Source organism: Zea mays, chromosome 2 (assembly GCF_902167145.1).
Source record: "Zea mays cultivar B73 chromosome 2, Zm-B73-REFERENCE-NAM-5.0, whole genome shotgun sequence".
Lineage (NCBI taxonomy): Eukaryota > Viridiplantae > Streptophyta > Magnoliopsida > Poales > Poaceae > Zea > Zea mays.
The window spans coordinates 60,531,237-60,540,448 of NC_050097.1; the positions used below are offsets into that span (position 1 = coordinate 60,531,237).

The 9,212-nt window shown below is 44.4% G+C and overlaps 1 pseudogene; it reads left to right on the forward strand.

Annotated features, from left to right (window-relative positions):
* The first annotated feature begins 6,344 nt into the window (after nt 1–6,344).
* LOC118476236 (histone-lysine N-methyltransferase ATX4-like) lies at nt 6,345–8,636 on the forward strand (annotated as a pseudogene).
* The last annotated feature ends 576 nt before the right edge of the window (nt 8,637–9,212 follow it).

Here is a 9,212-nt window from a genome sequence, read left to right on the forward strand (position 1 = left end):
GAAACTCAAGAAAAAGGAGTTCCTCTCCCTCACTCAAGGGAATATGACCGTCAGTGAGTACCGTGATCGTTTCACCTAGCTTTCGTGCTATGCGCCGAAAGAAGTGGATACTGACGAGAAGCGCCAAGAGCGTTTCTTGGAAGGGTTGATTGGACCGCTAAACTATCAGCTGCAGAGTCACACATTCCCCAACTTCCAGACTCTGCTGAACAAGGCAATTAGCCTTGAGAGCAAAAGAAGGGAATTGTCTGATCATAAAAGGAAATTTCAAGGTCAGTCTAGCAGAAATACACGCCAGAACAACTCGCAGGGTTCTCAGTTTGGCTCTGGTAATCAGGGTGGAAACAACTATCAAATGCAACACTCTGGACAACAAGGTCAGAGAAGCAATCAAACTCAGAACCAGCAGAGGAACAGCTCTTAGACCAATCAAAGGTCTGGTGGTAATTCGCAGAATCGTCAAGGAAGCGTCGTGAACACACAGGCCAAAAGCAACAACAACGCACCAGTCCAACCCAATGGTTGTTTCAAGTGTGACGAACTTGGTCATTATGCTAACAACTGCCCAAGGCGCAACCAACAGACACCTCAGAAGAACAGCAGTCAGAGAACTGACCAGAACACCCCCGCTCGTGGATCTACACAGAACAAAACTCCGCAGAACCAGAATAGAGGAAGGGTTAATCACGTGACAACAAAATCAATTTTTGAGGATGTCGACATGGTGTATGGTATGTTTCTTATTAACTCCATACCTATTTCAGTTTTATTTAACTCTGGAGCATCTCATTCATTTATAACTGAGTCATTCGTGGAAAACATAACATACCAAAGTACCCTCTTAAGAAGATGTTACATATTAGTTCACCTGGAGGTGATATGAAGGCCACACACTCATGCCTCCATGTTAATCTCAAGATTCAAGGAATAGATTTTCTAGTCAACCTAGTGGTCCTAGGATCCAATGGTATTGATGTGATTCTTGGATGTGACTAGTTGAAAAGTTGTGATGGAGTGATACAATGTGCCAAAGGAACAATTATGTTGACAAGTCCACAAGGTGAAAGAATCCAAGTAAGCACAGACATGTCAACAGATGCAGAAGCAGAAACAATGGTAAATCGCCTAGAAGAAAAGCCCCTGGAAAATATCAAGGTAGTGTGTGAATACCCAGATGTATTTCTGGAGGAATTACCAGGTATGCCACCTGATCGTGATATAGAGTTTTCTATTGAATTATTGCTCGGAACTGCACCTATCTCAAAAGACCCTATAAAATGGATGTCAAAGATTGAGTTGAACTGAAGAAACAAATAGAAGAATTACTAGAAAAAGGTTTCATTCGCCCAAGTTCATCCCCTTGGGGAGCCCCAGTTCTATTTGTGAACAAGAAAGATGGTTCGAGAAGAATGTGTGTTGATTATAGAAGTTTGAATGAAGTAACAATTAAGAATAAATACCCTTTACCTCGGATTGAATATTTATTTGATCAGATGAAAGGAGCTAAGATATTCTCGAAGATAGATCTAAGGTCAGGATATCATCAGCTAAAGATTCGAGCAGAATATGTACCCAAGACAGTCTTCACCACGAGATATGGATTATATGAGTTTTTGGTCATATGTCATTTGGACTGACAAATGCACCAGCATACTTTATGAACTTGATGAATAAAGTATTCATGGAATATCTGGATCAGTTTGTGGTCGTATTCATTGACGACATACTGGTATACTCTCTGAATGAAGAAACACATGAAGATCATCTAAGACTAGTCCTACAAAAGCTTCGTGACAACCAATTGTATGCAAAGTTCTCGAAGTATGATTTTTGGCTGAAGGAAGTTGCTTTCCTAGGACATATTGTTACTAATGGTGGAATTAAAGTAGATTTGGGAAAAATAAGTGAAATACTAAATTGGAAGCAACCAAAGGATGCGTCCAAGATTAGAAGTTTTTTTGGATTGGCATGATACTACAGAAGATTTATTGAAGGTTTTTCCAAGTTAGTGAAACCTCTTACCTCACTACTAAAGAAAGGTAAAGAGTTTAAGTGGGATGAAGCATGCCAGAAATGTTTTGTTTTGAAGAACTCAAGAAAAGGTCAACCACTGCACCAATATTAGTAATGTCAGACATTCACAAAGGATTTGATGTGTATTGTGATGCATCACATCTAGGACTTGGATGTGTGCTAATGCAAGAAGGAAAAGTAATAGCTTATGCCTCAAGGCAGTTGAGGAAGCTTGAGAAGAATTATCCTACGCATGACTTGGAACTAGCTGCCGTAGTGCATGCTTTGAAGATTTGGAGACACTATATGATTGGAAACAAGTGCAAAATCTTCACGGATCACAAAAGCTTGAAATATATATTCACTCAGAAAGAACTCAACCTCAGACAGAGAAGATGGCTTGGGTTGATCAAAGATTATGATTTGGAAATACAATATCACCCAAGAAAAGCAAATATAGTGACTGATGCTTTGAGCCGTAAGGGTCAAGTGAACAACATCAGTACTCATTTGATGTCACAGGAATTGTGCTGGGAAATGGAAAAACTCAACCTTGGTATGCTCAATAATATGGAAGCAACAGTTATGGAAGTTGAATCTACTTTGGAACAAGAGATTCGTAAAGGACAGGAATCTGATGAGAAAATTAAGGAAATTAAAACTTTGATGGGTTTGGGTAAAGCCCCAGATTTCACGGAAGATGAACAAGGCACACTATGGTTTAAAAAGAGAATATGCGTACCGGAAATCGAACACCTACGCTAACTTATTTTGAGAGAAACTCATGATTCAGCGTACTCTATTCACCCTGGAAGCACAAAGATGTACCAGGATATAAAGGAAAAGTATTTGTGGTACGGTTTGAAAAGAGATGTGGCTACTCATGTTGCACTATGTGATGTGTGTCAATGAGTTATAGCCGAACACCAAAGACCAGTAGGATTGCTACAACCTCTCAGAGTACCGAAATGGAAATGAGAAGAAATCGGTATGGATTTCATAGTTGGACTACCCCGTACTTGGGATGGCTATGATTCAATATGGGTCATAGTAGATAGGTTGACTAAAGTGGCACACTTTATACCTGTGAAGACAACTTACTCAGGAGCCCAGTTAGTAGAGTTATACATGTCGAGGATTGTTTGTCTGCATGGAGTACCGAAGAAGATCGTATTGGACCGAGGAATTCAATTTACCTCGCGCTTTTGGAAAAGACTACATGAGTCCATGGATACCAAGCTAAACTTTAGTTCAGCTTATCATCCGCAAACAGATGGGCAAACGGAAAGAACAAACCAAGAGTTGGAAGATATGCTAAGAGCTTGCGCTCTAAAGCATGGTAGAAGCTGGGATAAAAGTTTGCCTTATGCAGAATTCTCGTATAACAATAGTTATCAAGCAAGTCTAAAAATGGCACCATTTGAAGCACTTTATGGACAAAAGTGTAGAGCACCGCTTTATTGGAATCAGACATGAGAAAGTCAAGTATTTGGTCCAGAAATTCTCCAGGAAGCAGAAAAGCAAGTGCAGATTATCAGAGAGAATTTGAAGATGGCATAATCAAGACAGAAAAGCTATGTTGATAATAGAAGAGAGTTGATATTCGAAGTACGAGACTTTGTATACCTTAAAGTTTCACCGATGAGAGGAATTAAAAGATTTAAGGTTAAGGGAAAATTATCTCCTCGCTACACTGGCCCATTCAAAATTTTGGAAAGAAAAGGTGGAGTAGCGTACCAGTTAGAGCTACCCGATATTTTGTTGGATGTGCATGACGTATTTCACGTGTCACAACTCAAGAAATGCTTAAGAGTACCGGAGGAACAATTACCTATGGAAGAACTGAATGTTAATGAGGATTTGACTTATTCGGAGTACCCTGTCAGAATTTTGGAAACATCTCGCAGAATTACACGGAGTAAAGTTATTAACATGTGCAAAGTTTAGTGGAGTCATCATTCAAAAGATGAGGCCACTTGGGAAAGAGAAGATGAACTCAGGGCAGAATTCCGCCAGTTATTCTCGGATATTCCTTAATCTCGAGGACGAGATTCTTTTAAGAGGGGTGGGTTTGTAACACCGTAAAACCATCAACTAAACTAATGCATTTAAGTTTATTAATAATAATTAGGGTAATAAATTTTTTTTTCTAATGTTTGATTTTTATTTGCATCTAGAATAATTTTTGGTTTTATTCATGTTTGATTCTAGATGTTTAGTAGAATTTTCTTCTTAATAAAAATCTAATTAAATAATGTAGAAATATTGGTCCAAAAATAAATATTTTAGTTATAAATAGTTTTGGTATAATTATTATGATTTTTTGAATTATTTAAAAATATATTTATTTACATTTTTAAATAGAGAAGAGAAAAAATTCGAAACCCTAAACTGGTTGGCCGAATTTGGCCCACCAGGGCCCAGCCCCCCCATTTTCCCTCCCTCCCTCTCACCGCCAGGCGAGCCCCACCCAGGCCGCCGTCTCCCTGCCCCTTCCCTCATCCTCCCATGTCGTCGCCACCAGGATCCCGCGCAGCCGCTCGCGCGCAGTCGCGCCACGCGACGTGCCCCTGGCCGCCGACCCCGAGCATTCCGCGCCCGTTCGGAGTCCCCACATCGGAAACCACCGCCCCTTCTCCTCCCCCTGTTTCCCCTTCTTCCTCCCCATTATGGAGCTCCATTGATGGCCATCAATGGCGCTAATGGTCGGCCGTTTCTTCTCCCTCCCCGGTGCCCTCTCCCCTCCCCTCTCCTCCCTCTATAAAAGCCGCCACCTCCCTCTCCCTCTCCCTCCCCGAACTCGCCATCTCTCTCGCTCCCCTTGCTCTCACCATAGGCCGTGCCCGCACCGTCGAACGCCATCACTGGAGCTTCGCCGTCCGCGCAGCACCCTTCCGGAGCCCCGCCCAACATCGAGGTCCCGTGCCCCGCTCCCTTTCTCGGCCAACCCCCCTGCCGAGCTCCCTCCCCTACGCTTGAGCAAGAGCTCCAAGGTAGAAGAAGGCAAATTTGCGATTTGTTCCCTGTTTGTAAATTTAACTAATTTCGGGATTTTCAGTTTAGAGATTGTCGAAAAGAGATTCTGATGTATACGTGTAGCCAAAATTGAACCCCACAATAATATTTTGGATATGTGTATAATTTTATAACTTTAAAAATGAATACGGTCACTATTCACTACCTCGGTGATTTTCATACTAGAAAACGTTTACAAATTTAACTTCGCTCTAGCGTATGGAACGATGATTGTTAGTAGTATTTTTAGTGTAAATTTATTGACATGAAGTAGTAGAAGAAAATACTAGACCACGTGTTTTCGGTCAGATGAAAATAGATTTTTACTAGTTAGATGAAAATGGATTTTTACTAGTTAGAATACATGTGTTCATAAATATAGCACTAAATTAATTAGAATTAGTAAAATACTTGTTTATGTCATAATAACCATGAATCTCTACTAATCCATATGTATCCAGTGAGGGCGTCCACACCCAGCTTCACCATGCCCCCGCCACACTCCCACACGTGGCGCCTCCATCACGCCATCGCCAGCCTTCTCCACGCGATCTCCTTCTCAAGCCCTGCGCCACCATCCCGCCTTCAATGCCGCTCGAGCCCCGCCACACTTCCCACGCGTTGTGCCACCATGCTGCCATCAAATTCGTCAACTCCACGTGAGCCATCCTCGCCCCGTTCGACGCCCACCTCCCGTTGACGCAGTGCGTGGTGTTACTTCGACGCCACCCGAGTCCCCGCCACACTCCCCACGCGTTGCGGCGTTCGAGCCATCGCTGCCCTTCCCAAGCCATGTGCAACCATCCCGCCTTCAACGTCGCCCGAGCCATCCTCACCCCAACTGCCTTCACCCCACCCGCAAGTCATCTCCCGAGCATGAGATCCGCTTGCCCGCCTGCCCCATCCCCATGGCGCCTCATGGCCGCTCAAGCGGGGGATCCACCCGCCGGGCATCTCCTTGACCTACGGCAGTAGTGAGCCAATGATTGTGGCGTGGTAGACGCCGTGATGGAGGAGCTCGAATCCAGGAGCGGGCGGTGAGGGGGCCGTGTTGGGCTTGGCGGCGCAGGAGGACACGACATGGACGCGAGGGCCACAGGCGGTGCTACAGGAGCTCATGGAGTGGTGACACGCTGGGAGCGCGTCTATGCTAGGGCGGCGGTGCGACGAGATCATGTCTAGGGGGTGGCAGCCGGTGTGTCCATAACATTAAAGACGGATTCCTCCTGAGGCCTTCGAATTTGATAGTTCATATCCTGATTTCATAGTTCCTCGGTTCCGGATGACCTTCGAATTTGATAGTTCCTCGGTTCCGGATGATCTTTAAGTGGAGTCAGCGGCCGGAGATCCTTGCTCCGTGGTGCTGCAATGCTACGGGCAGCAGAGGCGAGGACGAGGGGGAGGCGATCCCCGCCCGAGAAAGAGGCGGAGGGGCGACAAGTTCATCCCCGTCGAGCTGCTCGGCGACGTCCCAGCCTCCAGCATCCCGTACGCTGCCTTCGGACTCCGGTGGAGCGAGGCACCCGAGGCACCGCCAGAGGCCGCGCAACCGCCGCCCGTGACGAGGCCGCCTGTGGTGCGCTCGTCGTGAGGCCGCACCCTGGTGCTGCCCTCTAGGTTTAATGACTCGGTACTTATCGACCCCTAAAAGAAGGAGAAGCCGGCCAGGCCGCCGACTCCTGTCAAGACACAGCACTTGGCGCGCAGAAACGAGCTGCTGCACAAAAAAGGTGCAAATTTTAATAGCAATGTTGCATTGTCCGAGGTAGATGACGACGATGAGGAGGAGGCCATGGTGGAACGTTACCGAGCACGCCGCAATTTCGGTGCCTCCAGGAAGCACTTAGCCTCTCGGAGCACGCTTACCTCGGTACATGATGAACCATATAGTAATCACCACAGGAAGGAAGTAAAGCTTATGCATTACTATGAGGAAGACAATGAGGAAGAAGAGGAAAAAGAAGATATTTTTCACTGTACCAAAGAATTGGTGTATGGGGACATTGTGTGGGCAAAGCTTGGCAAACGCCAGCCGATGTGGCCAGGAGTGGTGGTCAACCCAACTCAGTAGGCCGCTGCCGATGCAATGCCACCACAACCTCGCGGTGTCACTGTGCTTTGTGTGATGCTATTTGGCTGGCGCACAGAGTTCAATGGCGAGAAGGTACAATTTTCCAGTGACTGTTGTATTCAAACTGGCCGACTTTAATTTCCACTGCTTTTCTCTATGGAAAATGATGCATTTGATGATATGAGTTGCAGAAGTACGTGTGGGTGAGGCAGGGGTTGATATTTCCATTTTCAGACTACATGAACCGGTGAGTAGTAGTTTAAAATGCATAACTACATGGACAACTTTTAGAATGCTGCTAAAACACCTGCTCGAGTAGTTTTGACAACTTTACTATGGTTAGAATATGCCAGCTATGCCTTAAGAACAAGTTGTATTTGTCATTTCAGATTTCAAGGGCAGACAGAACTAAGTAGTTGCAAACCTGCTAATTTCCGGAGGGTAGTAGAAGAGGCCTTTTTGGCTGATCAGGGATTCTCAGAAGTAGTCGTACATTGCAGCACCAAGGGCCAATCTATGGTGTGTCATTCTTTCCCAGATGATTTACATGAAGTGACTGGTTCAAATGAATTGGAGTACCAGCCACAGATTAAGGCAAGTTGATGAATTTGTTTACAGTTGATACACAACTAAGGCTATGCATATGTGTGTAGGATATTTCAACAACAAATCAATGCCTTATGCAGTCTTCTACGTTTTATTTAATGTCCGTAAATTTTATTTCGAGGGAAGCTTATGATGTTACATTGCCTTGCTTCTTAAATAGGAAGAATTCAGGTGAATGTCAAAGGACCCTAAAAGAATTAATGTATGACAATGATAAAATCTTGAAACAGATACACTCTAACTGAATCATGTACTATGTACTAGCATATAGCCCGTGCTAACACGGCGGCATGAGTGAGAGGGAGGGACGTGGGGGAGGGGGAAGTTGGGGGTGGCAGGGTCGTGGGAGAGGCAGAGAGATGATGGACGATCCAAATAATATTGTCAATTAGATTTGAGTGAGCAATGGAGAGGGGGTTATCCAACAATCTGAACCGTTGGTTTTGATGTTGTGTTAAGTTTGGGTGCAATTTATTTGGTGAATTTAGTGGAGGTTATGGATGTGGGGGTGATTTGGTTGGGTGGGTTTTGCAAAGTTTAAACTGGTGGATTATATAGAGGTATAGAACTATAGATAAGCAGAGTGATATTGTTCTAGTAATTCTCTGTGTGGATGAGGGATTCACGATGGCTAAGTCGAAGGACCACATGGCACATAACCAGTCATACAAGGCGCACATGAACGACATCAAGAAACCCAAGCGCCACCGCCAGACCTCCACCAAGGGGGTACGTGCTTCCTTTTCCTTGCTTCTCAAATCTGAACTATGCTAGATCTGAATGTGCTTGCTTTTCCTTACTTGTCAGCTACGCTACTCCTCGTCTTCCTCCCGAGGCCTTCTCTAGATTCGATTGTTCATCTCCTGATTTCTTGGCGGAACCGCAGGTGACTAGGAGCAGTAACAAGAGGGATTCTGAATGGCTAAGTTGAAGAACCACATGGCGCATAACCAATCGTACAAGGCACAAAAAACGACATCAAGAAGCCCAAGCGTCACTGCCAGACCTCCACTAAGGGGTGTACGTGCTTCCTTTTCCTTGCTTCTCAACTATGCTAGATCTGAATTTGAAAACCACCATTCCGCTAAAACGTGTTGCTTCTATTTTGCTTCCATTATTATGTATGTATAGCTTTTGTTTATGTCAATCAGGGGAGTATCCAGTTTTTAGGTTGAGTTGTTTTAACCTCAATACAATCCCTTTCTGTTTAGGTTCTTAACAAAGCTCATGATGATGCTCGGAGTAGTGCTCAAAATAGCTTGTCTGAAAGCAATAATTCGAAGGCTACGGTCACTGCAGACTCAAAAGGCAATTTCACTAGCATTTCATTAATATCCATGTAAATGAAATGTTAATTGAATGGTCACTGTAGGCTCACTGCATTCCCAATCCACATTGGGTCTGGCTAGATTGGGAATCCACATGCGCAATATACCACTGGAACATCAGGTCATGTTGTTTTTGGACAAATTTTTTATTTTTCAATTCAAGTTTGTCCCATTGAGTC